Here is a 25,124-nt window from a genome sequence, read left to right as displayed (position 1 = left end):
AAGAGAGGGGCAACCTGAACGTATAGCACCTCCAGCAACATGTAATTTCAAATTTTTTTCAGGTCAGATCGCTCCAGCTGGCAGTGAAATTCACAGAAGGGGGTAAAAGGGAGGAAACTTCCATGAGGATCCACTTGTAGAGTTCCTCCTTGAATGTTCTATTGGGGAGTGGGGTTTGTTCCCCATGGGATCAGAGGTAGGGACCACCCAGAAACCTGGAGGATCCCTGGGAGATCATGGTCATCTGTGTGGTGGTCCTGTGCCCCTGTACTGGGTCAGTACCCCCAGAAGTATAGGCACCGACTCCATGGGTGCTCCAGGGCTGGAGCACCCATAAGAAAAATTAATGGGTGCTCAGCACCCACCAGCAGCCAGTTCCCTTTCCCGCCAGGGCCTCCTGTCTACCGGCAGCCCTGACAATCAACTCCTCCCCCTCCCTCCCTTCCACTGCCTCCCGCCCGCTGCAATCAGCTGTTCCGCGGCATGCAGGAGGTGCTGGGGGGAGGGGGAGGAGCAGGGATGGGTGTGTTCAAGGGAGGGGGTGGAAGTGGGTGGTAAGAGGCGGGGCGGGGGTGGGAGCTTGGGGAAGGGATCAGGTGGGCAGGGCCTGGGGCTGAGTGTGGGGTTGAGCTCACGTGGGGTCCGGAGGAAGCTGGCGCCTGTGTCCAGCAGCATCCTTGCTTATTGGTAGCATGGCTACATCTACCTTTTGGGGATTCTTTGTGGAGCTGGTGGGAGAATGGCATTCTCCTTTGGACTCACCTGTGCCTAATGTGGGACCACCTACTTCCTACATACAGCTCAGAGAGTCCCTCCCCATTCCCTTTTTGCAGGTCTTAAACTCTTGGAATTCCCTGCAAAGATCATGAAGAGCGATGGTGCTGCAGAGCTGCCTCACCCCACTGGCAGGTGGAACTGGGAAGTGTTAGTAAATATTAACCTTTTTAGTCCTCTCTTTCTTGTATATTAAATTCACTTGCTTATTAACTATTCTCTCACAATCTTTATGATATTAGCAAAGAGTGTTTGAATTTTAAGGCCCACAGTGTTGATTCTTAACCTGTATGTGACCTGTATTCAGGAATTTCATGTGATTTAAATAGTGGGCTGTATCTCATTATTGCTGATGCCTCCAACTCTGTGGGAACTGAGGAGTCCATCGAAAAGGTCCCTCAAACGAATAAGTGTCTATAGCAGTGGTGGGCAACCTGTGGCCCATCAGGGTAATCTGCTGGCGGGCCACCAGACAGTTGGTTTACATTTGCACAGCCTCCCACAGCTCCCAGTGGCTGCGGTTCACTGTTCCTGACCAATGGGAGATGTGGGAAGCGGCGGCCAGCAGATCTCTGCAGCCTGCGCCACTTTCCGCAGCTTCCATTGGCTGGGAACAGTGAACCATGGCTACTGGAAGCTGTGGGCGGCAGTGCAAATGTAAACCAACTGTCTGGCGGCCTGCCAACGGATTACCCTCATGGGCTGCAGGTTGCCCACCACTGGTCTATAGTGTAAACAAAACTTGATAATTGATAAGGGGTACTTTGCTATTACAGATGAGTTCTGTAGTGGGTGAAATAATGACCCAATGAAAGATGTTTCTTATTCATTTGTCATTTGACTGGATTGATGAATAACAAGGAATCTCTAATCAGATAAACTGAGGACCATAAAAGAAATTCCATTAGTAATTAGGAAAAGAGAACACATGGTAAAATTAATCATGGGAAAGTATTTTTCCTTCCTAAAAGGAGTTTTTGTCTCACCCCCTGTAAAAGAGAGATGGTTCAGGAGTTATTGTGGGGAATACAGACTGCCACCATCCTACCAGAGACAGAGGAGGAAGAAACAGAGGCTGACTCTTTACTTTATGCTAAGGGTGGTAATGTATCTATTCTTTCTATATAGTGCTGTACTAATCTGATTGGTAATCTTTGATTAAATAATTAAACCTGAGCCTGTTATTTGACAACAAATTGTTAATTTCAAACAGAGAACAGAAGATATGTATGCAGAAGGTACCCCCTATGTGTGAATTTTGGAAGCACAATCTGGCTCTTCGTATGTAAGAACCTTCACGATGTTTGACATTATTTATTATTTCTAACTATTTAAAAACTGTTGTCAAGACTTCTGTGGTTGAGATCAGCAATTTCCCTTCTCCCTTTGGGTATACTTTTGCTAGATATGCTGGCATGAGCTCTCACACTAATGTGAATTTTCATTTCTCATTTAATCAGCCTTCCTCTGTAAAACTATGAGTGAGCAAGTTTTATGTGGCTCAGTATGCACAAGAGGGTATAATTTCTCCAACTCCTATGATTTTAGGGGTTGGTTTTGGTTTTAAATGAGGAGGTTACTGATAAGCTATCGATTGATTTTGGATAAGGTACAACATGACATTGTCAAATTGTAGTCACTGCTGCAGCCTGTCTCTTTCACATACAGCAATTTGGAAGGCGGGGGGTTATAAGAACTGTCTCCAGGTATAGTTGGGATTGCATTTCCAGATCTCAGTATAAAAACAAGGGACTTGAAAGGAAATAGGTTAAGAGAAACTGAACACCACACATTTTTCCAGCTCATTGGCTAGATTAAAAATCTATCTATATAATAAGACTCCAGGATTGTCACTCTGAAGCCTATAATATCTGTTGAGGCAGTGTGAAGCAATGGAAACAGCTACAAAAATGGTTGAGAGCTGGTTTTGTTCAGAATATCACCACATTTAATCATCAGTGGGATTTGTGGTCTATTACCAGCCAATTTTTAGGTTCTCAGCCATTTATGAATTACACCTGTGTGGCAGTAAGGCTTGCATTTATGCCATGCCAAGCGTTCTAGACCATTGTGGTCTCAGAGGTAACTTAGCCAATCACCTCCCTTCCGCTACAGATAACTTTCAGGCAACAATTGCATTAGGTGTATGAGGGAGACTGCACAGGTGGTGGATTACTTAGATCAGCTGTCGCAGTTCTTCCAGCACAGGCTTTCAGCTACTAGTTGTCCATAAAGTGTGGCGCCAAAGCAAATAAATCAGCCAACACATTAAAGATAGAAGAAAGAAATGCCTGAGAGAAAGCAGGGAATGTTGTTCACCATATGTTTGCTGAATGCATAACCCCATGGGCCCCATACTTGGCCAAAGCTGCTTCTACATACTAATAAAAATATAAAAATAAAGTAGTCAAAAGTGCAGGAATGATAATGTATATGCATAGCAGAACTAGCTCCTGCCAAACCGGTACTCTTAAGCAAAGAATGGTGTGCTGTTTCCCTTACCCACCACAGCCAGTTTAGAAGAGCTCCTGCACTGGAGTCTAAAGTCATAGGTGACACATGTATACATCACGTCTTTATTAGCCCCTTGAGCATAGGACAGCTGGTAAGTAAGACTTTCCTCTGAATTTGGGCTTAGATCCCTAACCCAAGCATGAGCTTGAAAAAGGGACGCTGTGCCTTCTGTCAACGTCGCCTTCAATTTGGCCCCTTTGCCTGTCTGAGCCTCAAGCGAGCCCTGGCCCCAGAAACAAACTGACCAGGAAGGAGAGGAAAACCATGTTAGTAAGGTTTCCATCAACATCCTATCTTTGAGTTTCTGATCTCTTAGAGCAGGGGTGGGCAGACTATGGCCTGCAGGCCACATCTGGCCCATCAGACCATTTAATCTGGTACTCAGCTCCTGCCAGGGAGCGGGGTCGGGGGCTTGTCCTGCTCCACACTGCTCCCAGGAAGCAGCCAGCATGTCCCCCATCCAGCTCCAAGGCGCAGCCAGACAGCTCTGCGTGCTGCCCTGTCCTCAGGTGCCACCCCAGCAGCTCCCATTGGCCACAATTCCAGGCCAATGGGAGCTGCAGGGGTGGCACCTGTGGACGGGGCAGCATGCAGAGCCGCCTGGCTGCGCCTCGGAGCCGGAGCGGGGACATACTTCCGGGAGCTGCTTGCGGTAAGCGTTGCCCGGAGCCTGCATCCCTGAGCCCACCCCATGCCCCAATCCCCTGTCACAGCCCTGATCTCCCTCCTGCCCTCTGAACCCCTTGATCCCAGCCCAGAGCCCCCTCTTGTACCCCAAGCCCCTCATCCACAGCCTCACCCCAGAGCCCTCACCCCCTCCCCCTGCACTCCAACCCGGAGCCCCCTCCCGCACCGTGAACCCCTCCTCCTGGCCCCATCCCAGAGCCTGCACAGCCAGAGCCCTCACACCCCTGCCCCAGCCTTGATCCCCCTCCCGCCCTCCGAACTCCTCAGTCCCAGCCTGGAGCTCCTTCCTACACCCCAAACCCCTCATCCCCAGTCTTACCCCAGAGCCCTTACCCCCACCCCCCACCTAACCCAGAGCTCCCTCCCAAACCCTAAACTCCTCATTTCTGGCCCAATTCCAGAGCCCGTACCCCCAGCCAGAGCCCTCACCCCCTCCCGCACCCTTACCCCCAATTTTGTGAGCATTCATGGCCCGCCATACAATTTCCATACCTAGATGTGGCCCTCAGGCCAAAAAGTTTGCCCACCCCTGTCTTAGAGAGTCTTACCAAGAATGAAGGTTTCATCCTGCCCCCTCAAAGAGATATTGGTACTCAGGGGAATCTCCACTGATTTGGAGATCAACCGGATAACAAATAGTTGTGTTTTAGGTTGGTGGTAACCACATGTCCCGCTTTGGCCGAGACGGTCCTCTTTTTAGGCTAAGTCCAAACTGGCCATTTCGGAAATGCCAGTAGGGGAGATAGGAAGGGGCAATAGAGCAGTGCCAGTGTGGGGGTTAGTGAGGTTATGTAGCTCCCTGCTCCCTGACAGACATACTGTCATTATGCCAGAAAACATAAAAACTGTCCCTCACCTTTTTAATGCCTAATTCTGAAAAAGGAAAATGACTTCACTTTTTGTATGAGGAATTCCTGTTTATCATTACTCCCGGTATAAGAGGAATTGCTGGTGTGTTTAAAATTCTTTTGTAAATAAGATATTTGTCATTCCCTCAAAAACGGCAAGCATTTCAACTGTAGGAACTGGTGTTAGGTTGAAGGAAAACACCCCTGAAATCCCCAAAAGATCAAAAGGCTGCCCCCACAGGAGGCTCTTACAGATACAGTATTTTTGTGCGTAGGCACACACAATTGGGAAGACAGCACAGTTCGTGTCTAGGTATCTTGTTGAAATAAATACAAATAAGTACAGTCCATCTGCTAACTCTGTCTGTTCTGTCTTTGGTGTCCCATCCTCTTCGCCCCTCCCACACAGATACACACATCACTGACTAGGGATCTTGGAGGTGAAAAGGAAGCTGCCTGCATCTTTGAAAGGGCACAGTCTGGCCAGACTTGTCACTGGGCAGGAGGATATGTAGGTGGTGAGAGAAGCTGCCATAAAACGCATTGTGCTGCACACACCTGGTCACTGTGGGGAGCAGGTAAAAGTAGCTCAGGCATGTGGGTGTCTTCCCATGTGCCTGTCTGTCCTAAGGGGTTCTGTGAGTAAGACGGGGGCTTTATTTTACTCCTATACCTTTCTTCCCACCCTAGAAAAGCGAAAGCTACTAAAATGCATCTTTAAAAAAAAATCTGCCGTAAGTAAAAAACCTTAACATCTTTGGTTATTTCAAGTGCAGTTAAAGATTACCAAAATAACTATAAAAATGGCATGTGCCATTCTTCCCCAGTAGCTTCCTTTATCAAATCTGTTAAGAGTCTTGTGCTGACTTGTAAGCTTAACTGACAACAGACTCAATGTGAAGCCTGGTTTTGAGTTATGTGGTGGACAGTTCTTCTTGGCTTCCTACTTCCTCAGTCACCATAAACAATATTTTCTTAAATATGAGCTTAGCCATTCGTGTTGCTCATATGTGAGGTAGTCTAGAATGTAGCTGACTCTTCTAATGTTGTCTGGATTCTCCAATACCGATAACAGTGAAAAGTTGTCTTTTGTCAGTATGCACAAAGAAAGAAAATCTGGGCAACACATAGAGCAAATAGGTTCACTAACAACACCTTGAACGTGTGTGCTATGTGCTCAGTACGGATAGAATTTTATTTTTCTAAAAATTGCAGTAGGCTTGCAATTAATGCTATGAAACCAGCTTCTGTTTTTCAGGAATGAACTTTCCTTTAATTAATAGCTTTTAAACCCTTTCCCATGCTTGTGAGTTTCCACATGCAGTATTACTACATTCAGAAAGACAAATATTTCACAAACACTTCATATTGGAGCTGTTCTCATTTCCCTTTACCTTGATGGGCACAACTGAGACCTATATGGAACAGGTTCCTACAGAATATTGTTAGACAATTACAATAATCAGTGCTTCCGGCCCGTTAAAGAAATTAAAAAAACTAGAAATAAGTGACTTTATTTTGTGACACACATGGTGATTTGTCTAATGTATAATATGTAACTACTAAGTGAAATGTTTTCTTATGCTGCTTGCCTGTTGGCAAGTGAAATCTGTGACTAAGTGGACACTTTGGCCTTCATACTACTGCATAAATTAGTTCAGTCTGCACTTTCCCAATGTAAATTAAATTACCTGTGTCTGACATTGCCTCCATGCAAGTAGAACTAGGGTTGCTGAGGCCTGACAAGGTGAATCTTCATAAGCAACAGTATAAATTCGGAACGTTGGTCATTTCCCCCCTAAGAAAATACACTAAAAGTGATTAGATCTTCGTTTCCACCATACAATGCAGTTGCTTAACATTTTATTTGATTCATATGCTTTCACTATCAGCCATTGACAGTTGCATTCTAATTACATCAGTTTGAAGGTAGTCTGTGCAGTTTGTAGTATTATCCAATAATTTCTGATACTCAGAATTACATGCTTAGGCAGTGCCTTCTAGGTTCTAAATCTTTTTCTAAATCCACCACTCTGTTACTGAGTCATTAAATACATACACAAATATAGAAACTTTCTATATAATTTATATACCAGTCACCAGAGGGAGCATGAGTTACACCCAGGTCCCGGAGCTGTGTTACCATACATAAAAAAGATCAACAGGATTGCGTGAAGATCATGTTACACTTGTGCCTCTTAAGGGGGGTGGAGTTGGTTGGGGGGGGATTTGTTAGATGTAAACTATTAAAACAGACAAAGACAGGGTTTCAAACTTCTGGGAGGATACTACAAATAATTTTGTTATTCAGTGCCTCTTTTAAGGTGGATATATAGCCCCACTGGCTAAACAATATAGTCTTTGTAGGCAAACAAAGAATAAAACTGAAGGATTCATGCTCAGTCTAGAAAGAGGCTCTTAGTGAAATTCTTGGATGGTGAAAGTTAAACATAATTGCATATGCAACCTATTTTGGGTCACAAGCTGGCCAACCTGTTACAGAACATTTGTTGTCAGCTATTCTACGGCTTTACGTTCATCTGGGCTATGAAGTTTGTAACTTCCATCACTTGGTTAGAAGGCAGGTATAATGGTGGCATTTGGTGCAAGAACTGAGTGTGCTCAACAGCTAAAAAGCGCTGAGAGCTGGTGGATGCTAGCTCTGTGCCCAAATGCAACTTCATGTCCCTTTAAAGAAAGGGGTTTAAAGAATCAAAATACATGTGCTTAGAATGTCTTTCTGGTTGGTTTGTGAATTTTTCACTGGGTTGCAGGGGGCGTGTCTTTTTGGAGGGAACTATGGCAATAGACTAAACAGTGAGAATGGCTGTTGTCAAAAGTTCCCACTTTATAGGCAGTTAGAGTTGACTATCACGTTGAAAAAAAATCTGAATTTGATCAGTGTGGTCCCTGAACTGTAAAAGATATCAAAAAATTCTCTGAAGTTACACAACTGTCACAATTTGTCTCCCTGACTTCGTTCCCTGGAGCTCCCTTTGATCCCTTATTGTGTTGAAATAGCAGAGTCTGAGATTCTGTGGCTAGGAGAGAGGTTAGTGGTCATATGACATTGCAAAACATGTGTGTGAAACAGGATTATGCTAAATGGAAATTCACCACTTGTGATTGCATAGCGGTTAGACTGGCAGTGTTGCAATAGCCTAACAACATGAAGATTGCCTTTCCACTGGATAGGATTTATAATTAAGGCTATGTTTTAGTCACAGGTATTTTTAGTAAAAGTCACGGACAGGTCACGGGCAGTAAACAAAAATTCACGGCCCGTGACCTGTCCATGACTTTTACTATATACCCGTGATTAAAACTGGGCTGGGCCTCAGGGGGATGGCCCAGGGGCCGCCATGGGTGCTCGGGGGAAGGGGTTTGGGAGGGCTGGGGCAGGCTCCCTGCTCGGTTCCTGAGCTCCACATGCTGCCTCCGCTTCTCCCCAAGCCCCGGTTCTGCAGCTCCCATTGGCTGGGAACCGCGGCCAATGGGAGCTGCGGGGGCGGTGACTGTGGGCAGAGGCAGCACATGGAGCTAGGAGCTGAGGGAGGGGAGTTCCTGTCGCCCTTCCAGCGACACCCCCCAGGTAAGCACCGCCCCAGTCCTGAGCGTTCCCCCTCCCGCCAAACTCTTGGTGGGAGGAGGGGGGCAGACTGCCCCCACCGCAGCCAGTGCGACTGGCCATGGGGCTGCCTGAGCTGCTCAGGCAGCTCCCAGGCCAGGCACACCAGCCTCTGCAGAAGTTGCAGAGATCACAGAAAGTCACTGAATCAGTGACCTCCATGACAAACACAGAGCCTTATTTATAATTCACGTAAATCCATGAGGCCATACTAAAGTACTTAATTGTGTACATAATCAGTTTGTGTTTATACTGTGTAGCGCCTTGGTTCAAAAGGATCTCAGTACTCGTATAAAACAGGGTATTTAGTTTGTGTGATGAAACCACTAGGACTTTCAGGTAGTTGGGAGCCCCTGAAGTTCTGCTTTTGTAGCATTCATAAGATCATGCTTCCCACTTGGTACTGCCAAATGTGTTTTCCAAATTATGTAATAAATAATCCACAAGGCCAGAAAGTTGCACCAACTCTTTGTGAAAGAGACAAGCTTTTGAGCTACACAGAGCACTTTCTTCAGGTATTAACTTGTTTAATCCAAATCCTCCTCGGAGTTTTATTCTTTTTTCTTATGTGTATGGAACAGTTCCAAATAAGCCAGCAGACAGCTGTTTTGGGGGCAGGGAAGTGGTTAGAAAGTCATGATATTGGCATACTGACCCGTGAATTGGGAATCATTGCGCACTCATCTTCTGGCAGCGGGTATTATTTGAGTGCTTCCAGAATCCAGGCTGAATAAATCAGTCAAAAGGAAATCTGATTGCCTGATATGCTGTGTGGGGGGCTGCATGTCCCCAAGTGGAGTTGCAGTAGTTATTTCTAAAACACAAGACAACGCATGCTATGTTTCTGAGACTAGAATCAATTCTTAAATATGTAGAAATGTTCTCTTCGAAGTAAAGGTGAGTTGATGGCATCTATATTGGAAGAAAAACTACCATAGTGGGGGAAGATGGGAGACAAGATTGACTTGTCAGGCAGTGGTGAGAAGAAAGCAAGAAATACAGTATGATTGTTAGTAGTACTTGCAGTTAACTAATTAGCTTAATAGCTCAGCAATTAGCTTAATAGCTCAGCAATTTAAAATTATGTGACTTAAAATGGTTCAGCTGAGGTAACAGTAACAAGGTAACAGTTGAGAACATTTTTTAAAACCTAGAAAATACCCCGGTGGAATTCTGCACCACTGTGCATGTGCAGAAATCATTCCCCCCCCGGCAGGAAATAGATTCTGTGGGAGGTGCTGTAATTGCACCTTTTGCCCACAAGCGGCTGCTGTGGTGCCATTAGAGAGGGCAGCTGGCTCCAGGCGGGAGCAACCAGCTGCCAAGAGAGAGGGAGGGAGCAGTGGCTGCCTTCTCACAGCGCTCTGCCTGCAAGGCCAGGTGACGGGGGACAGAGTGGGGCACATGAGGCTGCTGGGGGGGGGGTCACCTAGACTAGGGTTCAGAAGGGCTGGGGGCGGACAGACTGGGGTAGGGGCACAGGCTAGTGAGCTGACAGCACTGAGCCAGGGTTGAATGGGAGAGTTGGGGGGCAGAGGGAAGTATACAGGCAGGGGCAGATGTGCCTGAATGACTGGGAGAAGCTAGGGGTCAGCCAGGGTCTGCTTGGGGGTGGCTCCCCAACTCCCTAACAATTCCTCCTCCCCATTATAAAATGATTTTTAAAAAATATTTAAGACAATAATTAGGACTGTTTCACAACTGACATGTTTTCTGCAATCAGCTGTTACTAAAAAAAAAAAAAAGTGTTTATTCAAAATCAAGTTTTAATCTTCTTGCCACTAGTAACCGAACATACTTAGAATCTTTATTTTAAAGGTGACTAATCAAATAGAAATACAAACAATGAGTGCACAGGGAAGGTAGATCAAACTTGTATTTCAGCTTGTCTCATATTACAGGAATAACCTTGCAGTCAGTGAAACTGAAAGGTGAAAAATGCCAAGCTGGTAAAAGGAAATACTTTCCCATGCAACACTCCTTTTGGAACTCATTGCCACAAGACATTCAGGCCAAGAGCTCAAAAGTCTTCAAAAAAGGGCAGGACATTTACATGGGAAAACAAGAATATTCATAGTTGTTATATCCCATCCAAAATAAAGTGCATCTGTCTGAGAAGGGATATAAACCCTTCAGGCCGACAACAAACCTTTAATTACTGGAGGTTAGGAGGAAACTTTCCCTGGGGCCAGGTTACTCTGCAGTAGGGATTTCTTGTGCCTTTCTCTGAAGCAGCTGGTACTTACTGGCCAATAGTGGAGGTGAAATACTGGAAGAGATTTACTGCTGATCTGGTCCAGTGTGCCAGTTTTTATATCCCTGTTAAAAGAGGGATAAAAATCTACTAGAAGGGTAATTCCTATTGAAATGAATGGGAAGACTTAAATGTGATTTAGGGATTTTATATGAAACAACATTTAGCAGCTGACCAATAATAGATTTCATTATGCTAATTCCCATACAGGAAACTGCCACAATATTCATTACTGGGCTTTTTTTGCATTACTAACCTAGTAACTGATTTCTCATATAAAATCTCAAAATCTTAGTTTTTGTAAGGATATCTTAAAAACTACATTAAGGTAGTGTCAAAACTAGAAGCAGGTACATGTTTAAAGCTGTCATGGTGCCTTAAAGTTAGCAAAGAGACGCTCTCGTGTTTTATTTTTCACTTCCGGCAGCATAGCAAAGATCCAGAGTAGGTTTGTGTTTCAGAGCTAATATTCATCTCATGGTGATGATGATTTATCCGTAAAAGGAGGGTACTGAGCTGGCTACTCAGTGCAAATAAACCAACTATTGTGCGAACAAAGAGGGAGCATCTATAGAAATAGGATTATTTCCCTCCTGCATGGAATTAAAGCAGATCACTTGCAAATAGTGACTATGTGACTACTTTAATGTTAACAAGAAGTTGGGCTCTCTATTCATGTTGCAAGCAGTGAGAAGATAGCAGAACAAATTAGGGTCCAGATCTGAAAGCTTGAAGTGAGACATTGTTTTAATTCTTAGTCAAAAGTTTACTTTTCAGCAATGTGTTGCATGTGGACCAATTATCTTTCAATTTACAATTAGATAAGCTATTACCAGCAGGACAGTGGGGTGGGAGGAGGTATTGGTTCATATTCTCTCTGTATATATAAAGTCTGCTGCAGTTTCCACGATATGCATCTGATGAAGTGAGCTGTAGCTCATGAAAGCTTATGCTCTAATAAATTGGTTAGTCTCTAAGGTGCCACAAGTACCCCTTTTCTTTTTGCGAATACAGACTAACACGGCTATTACTCTGAAACCTTAGTTTAAACAGTTGATTGTGAGGTGGTGTTGAGATGTCTGCTGCTGGCAGGAATGGACAAAGCTAATCTTCAGTAGCTCTTTTCCTTTCTTTCAGAAAAATTGTTATGGCGAGTAATTACTCTTCTGATGTGAGGGCTCTTTCATCTGTGCTTCTTTGCTGTTGTCCCTCATATTAAATATAAATGAGGTTGCTGAGGTAGTTAGTGAGGGAATATGGGCTGAAGTGTAACATCGGCATTCTATAAATTCTACTTCATTGCAGAGAGTGCAGTTTAAAATGTGTCCACTTTAGAAGTTTAGGTGCTCAGTGTTACTTAAAAGGAATGGTCCCTAATTCTAAACAAACTAGTAACTGGAGCAGTAAACAGCACAGGTTCAAAATACTTGTATTATTCACATTTCCATCATGCATCTGCCAGCTTGAATTGTCAGTAATTAGCTTCCTGAGCATTCTCAAGTCCGTATCTTAAAATTCAACAGGTTTATTACTTTTAAGGCAGACAGTATTTTATTACAATAGTTTAAAGTGCCATTAAATATTTTGTAAGGACATATAGTGATGAAAACAAGCCTTTTTGAACTGCAAAATGCAGAGTATCCTCCACAGAAAGTCAAAGGGCACTTGAGTGAACTGTAAAAAACCTCATGATTATATTAAAAAAAAAATGTCAAAAACCCAGCAGACAGTTGATATTGCTGCACTGGGGACACAGAAGTCTGGTTGCAGCCACTGGAAAAAAATCTTGTCACTAAACTTGAGGAACCAGGTCTGACTGGCTGACCACTCTGACCATGAACATCTGGAAGTTAGGTTTGTTTTCTTTCAAGGGGTTTTTATCATAAGATTTATATTTTTCTCTGCTGCGTAAGTGGAATTTCTTTCCTAGTTGGAAATATCAATCTATGTATTCTACAGATCTCTTTATCTTGTGTTGGTGTATGTGGCTGGTTCAAAATCACCAGATAAAAGGGGAATTTGAACTTAATCTAAAGGTCATTTAGCCCTTGCCTTGTGTCCTCTTAAAGGGACGTGATTATCCAGCAGTAGAAAGATTAATGCAGCATTCCCCTTAGAACTATTTTTAAAATCAAAGAATTTTTTTTTTTATTATTCACTCTGGAAAAGGACATTAGAAATGTACTGCAGAGAACTTTCTTGCATTGGAATGATGCAATCCATCTCTGATTCTTTTTTTCCCTCCTGTTGGTTATCATGTACTACCCTCCTAGTCTTTGGCTGGATTTTTTTTCTTTCCCAGACCTGTTGGCAAAAATAGCATCCACATTTTCAGAGTCATTCAAATGGGGGGAACCTTTGTATACCTGACGATTGTGAGAGACTTTCAGCAATTCTTGTGGTTATTTAATTAAAATCTGTTTCTTCCCCCAATGCAAATAAAGGGTCAAATGTTGGACTTGATCACTGATGCAGTTCTTCCTCAGTACCAATCAGCAGACAAACTATATTTTCCAAGTATTTTTCATTCTATCTTTAATTCAGTTGGCTTCTTCACATTGTACAATGATGCTCTGTAAATCTGAAAGACCACTATATTTAGATGAAAGTTAAAAGTGAGAAAGGATACCTAGTCTCCCAGGGACTTCGGATTCAAAGCCTTGAGCAGTCAACTCAGGTCTTCCTCCTTCTGATGTCACAAGGATACAAAGCAGATTGCTATGCCAGGACTTTGGGAGGAGACCTTGACATTTTGCAAGTGTTGGAGTTTGCTCTGGATCCTTGGCTGGTATTTCTCCTGTCTGTTTGTACAATGTGTTTTTTTTTTTTTCTTCTTTGGTTGGCAGAGGGCTGTATGTCCTGGTGATTTTGCCTATGTAGTTTGCCCTAAGGCTGATGAAAGGTACGATATAATATTTGAGAGAGAGAGAGATCATTATGCCTCTGAAGCTTGTGGCTTTTTCTCCTAATACTTAAGAGATATGGAAGAATAATGCTTGGAAACTAAGTGGCATTAGAGGTTTTTTTTAAAGACCTGGACATTTTACCTGCTAGTATCATGTGTTGCTATCACAGAGATGTATTTCGGGTATTTATAATGGAAGGAATTGTTTCACACTCCTTTTTAATTCAGTTGCTAATCTTCTAAATATCCCCAAATAAGATAAATCTGCACTCCTTTCACTGTTGCACTCAAGTTATATTAATAATCATAGAAATGTAGGGCTGGAAGGGACCTTTAGAAGTCCTATAATACAGTCCTCTGTGCTGAGGTAAGACCAAGAATATTTAGACCATCCCTGACAGGTGCTTGTCTAACCTGTTCTTAAAGAACTTAAATGATGGGGATTCTACAATCTTCCTTGGAAGCCTTGCCCAGAGTTTATCTATCTTTATAGTTAGAAAGTTTTTTCTAATCTCTGACCTTAATCTCCTTTGCTGGAGATTAAGCCCTTTCCTTCTTGTCCTACTTTCAGTGGACTTGGAGAACAACTGAGCACCGTCCTTGCCAGTGATTTCCCGTTTTGTATTTGTGCATCTGATTTTTTATCTAAGTATTTTGTACTTTTCTCTTTTGAATTTCATCTTGTTGATTTCAGACCAGTTCTCCAATTTATCAGTCATTTTGATTCTAATCCTGTCCTCCAAGGTGCTTGCAACCCCTTCCATCTTGGTGACACACACCTCTGCCTGGAAGGGACTCCTGCCCGGGAGCATGTGAGCCACTTGCACACACTAGTGTGACCAGAGACAGCTGCCTGTGAGCCTGGAGCCGCTCCCCGTGGGCAGAGGGCAGTACAGAGGAGCTGCCCAGGGTGGGCACTGACTCCTGAGAGTGGCGGCCCAACATGCTGCTGCTGCTGCTTTCATCTGGCCTGGGCGCTGGCCATGGCCCTGCTTGTCTCTCTTTGTCGCTAGAGCCCTGAAGCTCTGCGGATATCCACTTTATATCTGTGGATATAAATTTTGTATCCACTCAGGATTTTGCCAATTCCTGCTTGGCTGCTCAGGGAACATTTACCTGCTTTAGTTACAACAACTCAAGGATTGGACAATCCAAGATTGTTCTATGACACTTTAAACAAGCTGTAATAATTATTTTGCCAAAGAAACCTGCTTTGGTTTATAATGTGTAGATTGCATCAGTTTCTAGTGTACACTGTATTTTAAATATATTTAAGTTGTTACTGAACATCAAACTTCTTTTGCTCATTTTTTCTTACTAAAGCAGCAGATGTTTCAAAAACATGGTATAACAATGCAATCTCTGTGTTATTTATTTACCTCCATCTTGATACAGCTTTGCACGAGTAGGTGGCAGAGCTGAAAAGAGAAGTCAAGAATCCCATTTCCCTAACCAAGAGACTAAACTCTTGCACTATTCTTCAGGCTTTTTAATAGCTGTCAATTCTATTTTTTGCTATAGTGTCATCTGTTTTGAGGTTGTTGTCATGTGTTCTTTCAAATTATGGGGCTGCGAGAAATTAGCTAGATTAGAGGAATGCTTGTCTTTGAATCTGAGCGTGCTGAACATGACTTTAGATCAGTGGTGGGCAACTTGCGGCCCATTAGGGTAATCTGCTGGAGGGCCGCCAGACAGTTTGTTTACATTTGCACGTCCGGCCGCAGCTCCCAGTGGCTGTGGTTCGCTGTTCCCGGCCAGTGGGAGCTGTGGGAAGCAGTGGCTAGCACATCCCTGTGGCCCATGCCCACTTCCCGCAGCTCCCATTGGCTGGGAACAGCAAACCACGGCCACTAGGAGCTGCGGGTGGCCCGTGCAAATCTAAACAAACTATCTGGCAGCCTGCCAGTGGATTACCCTGACAGGCCGCAAATTGCCCACCACTGATCTAGATTATGATGGGTACCTTATAAATGCCCTTAATAAATTATCAGACATGTAAAATGGCTTGTACAGTTATGTATCTTCCCAAACTGTAAATAGTAATCCTCTTTGTTTTGGTTTGTGTGTCACAATTTTGCAGAAGTACAACAGTATAATCAGCTTATTAAGAACTCAGCTGACCAGCTCCTGAGAAATGGTACATTTCTGTGCTTCTGCTATGCTTGAAAATGCATGCTTATTTTTTTAGACATATCATACCCTATCCTATAATCTGAATTATAGTAGTGTTAGTAGGATGGACAAGCTGATTGCTACTTAAACTGGATGCTTGGAGTCAGGCTTTCCTGGTGCAAAATTCAAAGCTTCGTATTCAGCATGCTGACCACTGTTAGAGGCTTTTGTGTCGTGGTCTATTGATACAGTGTTAGAGGTCATCTGACTTTCCCAAAGTAATGAAAAATCAGATACCTTAGTAATGTCTATCAAAAGGGCTCTCAGCCCTCTGTGTACGTGCGTTATTTTAGACTGTAATAGAATAACCTCTTTTGCTCTGAGTGTGGTGAAGAATGTAGCACAAATTGCATTCCAGAAGCTTTGCTACATGTTAAATTCACAGAGAGGACTCCTACAAAAGCCATTTATTTTCAAGCCATCCTCCCCGCTGCTCCGAATGGTACACAAATGCCTAATTGCTGAGAGTTGCACATATACTTAAGACTTTTTTTTGTGTGTGTTTTGTTTTAGACTGTTTGAAACGTTGTACTTCACAATGGATTGTAACTACTGAGGTGTTTAAGGTCTGATTCAAATACTGCTGGTTGAAAAGTAATTAACTCCTAAACTCTTAAGTAACTTTAAGTGAATTTAGCCAATGTTAAAAATGTCTGAGCCTGAAGCATTTTTTCAGATCCGTGGCGAGGCAGCAGCACAAAGTTCCCCAGCATAGCGCTGGCTGGTTTGTGGAGATCCTGACCTGCACAGACCATCCTAAAGGTCTGTCTATGCTACACAGTCAGGCACATCTATATTCCTACAGTGTGTTTTATTGCCAATGTGGTGGATATGAAAACGTGTTTCTTTACACGCTTTCTAAACATGCTAGCAATAAACCTGTTAGAATGAGATGCCCTCTACCCATGGAAAATATCCAGCTGGGCCGTGTCCTTGTAGCATGGATGTACCTGAGGATGAGGGGATAATTCAGTTCCCATGCTTGGGCAATTCCTGCTGCAACTACCAAGGAAGATGCAAATTAACTTCCATTGAGATGGTGAATGACTGCCCATTAGAACCGGGCCTGTTACCAAAAATGTATTTAGTAAAGACAGTCATGTCTTCAAGCCGACGATCTAATGTTAGAATGCTTCATTTCCCATTCGTAATCTAAACTAAACTCCAAATTTAAACTCATTTTAGTGTTTGCTTCTAATTTTATATTGTGTGAACAACTCTGTGCAAACTTATTTCCAACTTTTTTTCTTCGATTGCTCTGCTGGACATTTTGGGTCCACAAATATCTATCCCTAAAATACTGGGTATAGAGGGAGAACAGATATGATTGTTTCTGTTTTAAAAACTGTAAGAGACTTGTCTCAAGTGGCCTAATAGGTTATTTATTGGGAGCTCTACTTGACTCAGTTTGCTTGTGTGTGTGTGTGTATTTAGGGCTTGTTTAACAATAACTTCTTGGGGAATATGCGAGGAAATGCTTATATAATAAAAAGCAAGGTGAGCCCCTCCGAATTCAGTACAGCTTGGCTAGCTTGTATAAATGAGTTGAATGCTTCAAGTAAACAGTTAATGCTAGGATAACAGAACATAAACTAAACTTTATTGCTTTTGAAGACTATAATACTGCAGAATCATCACTTTGTACAAAATTCTGAAGTTTTAGTGATATGCAACAAAGCCCGTTGCCAACTGTGTCCACATATCTATTCAGGGGACACCATCATAGGGCCTAATCACATCAGCCACACTATCAGAGGCTCATTCACCTGCACATCCACCAATGTGATATATGCCATCATGTGCCAGCAATGCGCCTCTGCCATGTACATTGGTCAAACTGGACAGTCTCTACGTAAAAGAATAAATGGACACAAATCAGATGTCAAGAATTATAACATTCAAAAACCAGTCGGAGAACACTTCAGTCTCCCTGGTCACTCGATTAGAGACCTAAAAGTGACAATTCTTCAACAAAAAAACTTCAAAAACAGACTCCAAGGAGAGACTGCTGAATTGGAATTAATTTGCAAACTGGATACAATTAACTTTAGGCTTGAATAGAGACTGGGAGTGGATGGGTCATTACACAAAGTAAAACTATTCCCCCATGTTTATTCTCCCCCCCCCCCCCCCAGACGTTCTTGTCAACTGTGGAAATGGCCCACTTCGATTATCACTACAAAAGGTTTTCTCTTCCCCCTCCCTGCCCTCCGCCCCTTCCCCCCGCTGGTATTAGCATATCTTAAGTGATCACTCTCCTTACAGTGTGTATGGTAACACCCATTGTTTCATTTTCTCTGTGTATATAAATCTCCCCACTGTATTTTCCACTGAATGCATCCAATGAAGTGAGCTGTAGCTCACGAAAGCTTATGCTCAGATAAATTGGTTAGTCTCTAAGGTACCCCAAGTCCTCCTTTTCTTTTTGCGAATACAGACTAACACGGCTGCTACTCTGAAACCTATTATAGCTCTGTTTAATTTTTGAGAAGTAGGGGCACACCATGTTTTGGTATAATCACATACACCATTAGCGTTAGCAAGGTTTGCCTTTGTTTCCTTAAAGACTAGCTAATTGGCACAGGAGAAAGACACTCAACATTCTGAACAAGTAATTTACTTTTACACATTGAGTATATATAGGTCATGGTACTGTTTGTATTGGAAGGCTATTTGAGTGGTCTTTGCCATGCGATTAGCAGCCTCTAAGTCATTTATCTATGATCAGGCTGACACATTGTTAGGAAAGTAATGCCATTGGCATAAGGAAGTATTGTCTTTGAGAGAGATTTGTATATTCTTGTGTTTCTCTGAAGTTGGTTGCCAGTCCCCTTTCTGGTTTTGTTGTATTTTATGACAAAACCTTCTCTATGTAGCAAATGTTTAGCAGGTATCCCTATATTTACAGGCAGTGGCTAGCAGCGTCTCTCACTCTTTCTTTCCTTCAAATATTTCTGTCCTTGAGGGTTAACTTTTCTGCAGCAAGGGTTTGAGGGCTATATTGCAATTGTTAGGCAGCATGTTTGCTGCAACAGCCATTTGATCAACACAGACAGAATTCATTGTTTACTGACTAATTCAGGAACTCTGCCTTTTTGCAGTTTCTTATATGGCCATTTGACTCTTTCAATACGGTTAGCATATTTCTTGGCATCTGGTTTGAAATGTAGCATTACAGTGTAGCTTATATTTTACATGCTTTGTGTATATACTGCATATATGGGTTTTTAAAACTCCTCAGCTTCACCTGAGTGGTTCTGGATGGTCTCTGGTGGTAAGTTAGTGAGGGGTTTCTTTTCTTTTGTTTTAAAGAATACAGTGTAGGGCCCTATCCCAGAGAGAAACTAGAAGTATTTTCTCCCCCCCCCCCCGCCAGTCTTTTCCATATACAGAAGTCCTGCTTCTTAAAGAGGTACTACAGGTTAAAAATCATAGCTTTAAAAAAATTCCTTCTGTTACGAACATCACAGTGGGCTATTATAACCGAATATTTTAAAACAAAGTAAAGTTTTGCTTTTTCAGCTGTTTCCTTTTGCACTTATTTTGGTTTGGGCAGCAAAAATAGACAAGTTGGTTTCATTATTTCTGGTTCTCATGTACTTGCACAGTACCTCACTTTCAATTATAACAACACTGCAGATAATTAAATCCCAAGGAATAACAGAGGTGGTGATCTTAACAAAATGCATGGAACTATTTCAGATGTTGTTCAAACTTTGTACATGCCACCACACAACTATTTTTCTGATGCTGAGAGAGAACGGAAAGTCATTTTAGCCACATGCCTTCTCAATAGAGATTCTGTGAAGATTATTGCAGTAATTGGTATTATAAGTTTGTAAAAGGCTCTTTAAAATGAAATATAGATCAGATTACTGACTGTTGTACAGAAATCATGCAGCCTTTGACTGATTGAAAAAATGAAGTGTCCTTACTTTTCCTCCAACATTCATTTTCTTAAATGGATTAAAGTCTTTTAAGAACTGGCAAGGATGTTATTTTGTCAAGTACATTTCTTTCTGGAATATTTTAATAGTATGCTTCCTCTTTTCTAGTATGTTGAAGAAAACTTAAGGGTCATGTCAGTGGGGTTCTTGCTCAGTGGTCCTGATGATGCTGTTAGTTGGAGAGCCCCCCCCCCCAAAAAATGGTCTGTATCTCAAATATTTTCATTGTTGATTGTTGCATCAGGGAGCATAAACTATTGCAAGTTAGACAGTGCTTCCTTTTTTCCATATAAAACTTGGTTTGTTGGAAAAGCAGTTTTTCTTAGCATTTTCCTTTCACTATAGGATGGTTATCTTATATTGAACTGAGATCTTTAACATAATCAGAATAATTTAGTGAAGACTGGCTAGATGGAAACTAAGCAGTCTATATTTGATAAAGTATGATTGCATGCATACCACTGATTGAAATGTGTATTTTATACATTTTTCACACTTGGGCATATATCTATCGTTTATTGCTCCATGTTAACACGGGTCTAATGAACTTTCTAAATAGGTATGGATATTGATCACATTTTTAAAAAGATTCCTAAATTGATTGCATATCTGAAAGAAATCTCAATATTCAACAACATAATTTCCAAGTTACCTGATGGTTTTTTTTAATGAATGTAGGTAGCAAAACTGTCTTATTTGGTTAATAATTCAACCTTTTAAATGTATACTGTTTGTTTTAATATCCTTTTGTGCATAAAAGAAAACTGGAAGGAAGTAGACCATTTGATTACGGCAATAGACAATATTCTTTTGAGCCAGTGTTGCTGATGAAATTATGTAATAAAACTGCTTATCCTTTTTTCAGAACTTAATGTGTGATTTCCATGTTAGTGTCGATTTAAAATTACTTTGTTTTAGCCCTTTTGGTCCTACATCCCATTGCTTTCTGCATACATTTTCTGCTAAACTTTCTGAAGTAGAATGTACCTAACTTTCATTGATAAAACGCAATTCTAGTTTGACAGTGCATAAGTTAAAATATAGAGAAATTTGAGTAGAATGCTCTGTTGGAAGTATAACTTACGGTGCAGATCTTTCTGAACAGTGATTCTGTACTGATATTGTGAAGGTCCAGGATTGTTGTATCCAAAACCTTCTATATTTAAAATGATCAACTGAAAAGATGATGATTTCTAAGTACCTTTTTGTTTGAAGTCAGGCGCCAGGGCTGAGATTAGTGGGAGAAGTCTAGCTAAATCAAAGGTACATTCTTAGTGGGCAATTTGAAGGAGGGGGAGAAGAGGCCAATTGTGCAGGAAGAGGCAGAGTTTTCCAGGAGTAACAAGAAAATGTCCAGAGGCACAAGTGGCAGGAAACAAATGGAATACTAAGTAGGGAGTAGTGAGCAGAATGCAAGGTATATGGTGGTAGGAAATAGAAGGAAATAAAGGTCAGGTATGTCTTTGAGAAGAGTAAGGATTAGGGAGTGATGTTAGAATTTACTTTGGAAAGAGTGAGTAAACCCATTCCTGCACATCTTCCTCAACACCTTCACCAGATTAGTTTTTTGATGTCTTTCTGTAAATCTACAGTAGATGCAAAAGTAATATTTGCATAATCCGTTCTATTTAAAGAATACTTTTCACTGATCCCATGCCAGAATTGCTGGACAGATTTAAAGATGCTGGAAGCTAAGTTGGTTGAATAAAGATCTAAATAGCTTGATAATTTTTGGTCAGCCTCAAGACAGAAGATACCTTAATTGAGTAAACCAGACAATAGATTACCTGTTTAATCTGATGGTAGAAAACATGCTCAGAATGCGAAGAGAAGTCAGAAAGAATTCAGTAAGAGCTCTTGTAAATAGTTGCTTGAAAGTGCTAGGAAAGTTTGCTTTGCAGGAAAACCCATAGTTGGAAAAAGTCCAGTACAGGTGGACTGACAAAATAACACTTGCCTTTGCTAGGTAATATCACTTTAGGATGTTTGAAAGGCGATCAACTTCTGTCATAAGGTGGAACTACCAATCATAGGTGTTAAAAATATGAATGGCTTTGTATGCCCAAAATGTAAGGTAAGTATCTAAAACTTATTGCTAATATTTTCACTCTTGTCTTAATATATGCATTCCAAATGTATGTACGTTTTGTGGTAACCATAACGGAAGTGAAAGGATTTACTTATCAGGGCACAAACTTGATTTAAAAAGAATGAGGAGTACTTGTGGCACCGTAGATATGAACAAATTTGTTTGGGCATAAGCTTTCGTGGGCTAAAACCCACTTTACAAAAGCTTATGCCCAAATAAATTTGTTCATCTCTAAGGAGCCACAAGTACTCCTCGGTTTTTTTGCTAATACAGACTAACATGGCTACCACTCTGAGGCCTACTTTAAGATCTGTGTTTAACAACTCTGTCTTAAATGCTCCTATTAAGAGGAACCACTGGCTGGCATCTCTGAATCGCTGATGTGGGATGTTGCAGCTTCTGTGACGTAGGAAACTTCTGAAGTGCTGTGTGTTTAAGCACTACTGCATCCTCCCTTCTTGTTTAGTTTTGCTTCTAAAAGCTTATGCAACCATTTAGATGTTTCTGCATTACTAAAAATTTCCTTTAGATGCTGAACTCCTGATAACCCTATTACATAAGTGAGCTACACGTGCTGCTTTTGCTTCAGAACCTTTTTGGCATTTTCAACACATGAAAGTAAGAACTGGGAGCATTATGGAATAGGGTTTAGCTACCCTGTGTACCATAATCATTTTCTAAAAACATTCCCATGCCTGATTGTATATGCCAATTATGATAAACATGGAGTCTGAAGGTTGGGCTCGGAAGGGAACAAGATGACAAATGACATATTACTGACCCAGTTAGAGAAGAACTGAAGGATGGTAATAACCATTCAAACATGCAGACTAATGCACTATCAGTTGGTCTTGGGAATGTGGGTCCATGGGTTTCAGGTGAGTTCCTTGACATCAACCTATTACCCATTTGAACACATCCTCAAAGCAATATGAGTGCTTGAAAAATCAGACATCATTGGCAGTCTCTGCTCAGGAGTCCCAGGTCTTGGAAAGAATTAAAGAATATTGACCGCTTTTGGCTGGCCACACTGTCTGCTTTCACATCCCTCACTCTTGTAAATTTAAATTCTAACCCACAATTTTAAAATTAGGATTCTGTATATATCACAATAAATGTCTTGGAGGAACAGTAACCTAAACTAGACGAATAAAGGAAAAAAGGTTTTAGAAATGGTACTTGTGATTTATATATGCACCTAAAATGCTCTTAATGGGCAGAAATGATTTGTGTGAAAGTTTAGGTCAAAAGTTTTAATTGTGTAGACATCCACTCTATTTAGTGATAGTATGCCAGGAAACTACCGTGCACAGCCTTCAGAAGCCCACAATGTATGGTCCTGTTTTAAGTGGGATTTCAATAAGTGGTGATTGGAAAATACCACTAAACAAAACTGAAGAAATGTCGTTCTCAAAATGATCTTTTCTGAAGTTGTCTTGTATTACTTGTTTTTTTTTTTTTTAACATTACAGACTGAATCTCAAATCTTTCCTCAAACAACTGGAGGAGCACAGACGATGTGCCAAAATTTAAATATTTCTCTCCTCAGTAAAGTGCCCTAGATCCTCAAATAGGTTACCTTGGCAAATTACATAATAAAAAGCAACAATATGCTTGCCATTACTTTAGGGTTATTTTTGGTATATCAACTATGTGTTACTTATTCACTGTGATAAACACAGTGCCAAATAGCTGACTTTTTTAGAATTAAAATTCCTGTAAATATAGTTTGTGGAACTGTGATAATATGGTTTGGTCTGAAATGAGTAAAATGATGAGAGAACTTCCTGCTTAGGTTTAAACAGTAATCATGTCAGCCTTTCACCTTTATTAACATGACTAATTTAGAGTGTACAATTTTTTTAAAAAACTGCTCATTTACAATTGCAGACTGGATTAAACCATACCACAAAGAAGAACAAAATTTTGTAACAAAGTTTTGATATGGTTAAAACTACAGCTTCTATAACTGAAAAAATGCTAGTTGGATTTTTTTCAGTGGATAATTAGATATACTAAAAGACCTAGTATGTAAAGAACCAAGTTACTAGTAGATAATATATGCCAGTCTACACTGTATCAAGTGTAAAGCAAGACCATCTTGGTGCTACTCTTCCATGGAATTAAGGAACAGTATCCCATGTAGATGGAAGGATGGCATAGACAGGGGATGTACGTAGACTTCTACATCTAGGACCGCAATCTGAAAAACTACATTGTTCTGCTTCTTAGTACTAATAGCTGTATATAAGAAAATAGCTACCATGCTTTATTTATGTATTACTGACACAGGAAGAACATAAGCCCTTGGTTCACTGCACTGGTACAGCAATTTTTTGGTTTTGTTTTCCTGCATCACAAGGGTTTTAGCTTTTTTTTCCCCCCTCCCCCCCTTTCTTTTTTTTCTTTTTTAGGGAAAAGTTGTGATAAAGGCCAATCTTTTTTGTCTGAAATACCTGAGGCCCCAGCTACTTCATCTTACAGGAATATCATCCAAAGTAAGTATGTCATGTTAAAAGGCTGATGTGTGAATTACTTTGTCTGAGCAGTTAACTTCTAAAATATGTTATGAAGGCATCAACAGCATAATTTTGGCAGAATGTACTGTATAAGAATCATGAAATTGCACCACTTGTCTCAGAATTACTTCAGCCACTTATATTTTAAACAATTAAATTCTGTTAAAATGCTAGCTATTCAACTCCAGGTAACTAAAATAAGTGTGTCTTCTATGGCTTATTTTGACCTTCACTGCGTTCCAGCAAATACATCATGTACTCTTGCTGACAAAATAAAATAGTTTTGCTAACTTTCTACGAGCAGGCATTTCTTAAATGGAATTTGATAGCTTACCAGTGAATGAAGTTTTGAGTATGTCACTCTTACACTTCTGGAAGAGCAAACGTATAAAATGCAGAAAGTATTCAAATAGCAGAAGAAAAATGGGTCTAAAAGGCATGTTAACAAATTCTTTAAATCATTTCAAATATAAGTTAGGGTAGTATGATAGACAAAATTTTGTGATTTATGCCCACAGCAGGCAATAGATCCATACAGTGATCAATACATAAAATAAGTTCACTACTACTTTGTTTTTGCTTCTTTGCAGGGATTCAAGAATATTGTGGCCTAAAGCACTCACAAGAAAAATTATCTAAACCCCAAGGAATGGAATAAATGTGCAGTTAATTATAGGAAAGCATTTTATAGGAAGAATGTAAAGACTTGTACTCCTTTTCTGTATTGCAAATAAATAATTTTTAAGTTAATGTCCTTGCTCTAATTTCCTGTTCTTGTTGTGTGCAA

General features: G+C 41.2%; 1 long non-coding RNA gene across 1 annotated transcript; it reads left to right on the top strand.

The window, feature by feature from the left end:
- Positions 1-756: 756 nt before the first annotated feature.
- LOC311527297 lies at positions 757-25,041 on the top strand. The gene is made up of 6 exons (XR_014713305.1): positions 757-924; positions 1,773-1,876; positions 1,988-2,059; positions 5,233-5,401; positions 24,233-24,316; positions 24,928-25,041. It is a non-coding gene; the product is annotated as an uncharacterized lncRNA (long non-coding RNA).
- The last annotated feature ends 83 nt before the right edge of the window (positions 25,042-25,124 follow it).

Source organism: Lepidochelys olivacea, assembly GCF_965140295.1.
Source record: "Lepidochelys olivacea isolate rLepOli2 genome assembly, chromosome: 10".
Lineage (NCBI taxonomy): Eukaryota > Metazoa > Chordata > Testudines > Cheloniidae > Lepidochelys > Lepidochelys olivacea.
Note: the sequence above shows the minus strand (reverse complement) of the source record. Positions and strands in the feature narration are given on the sequence as shown.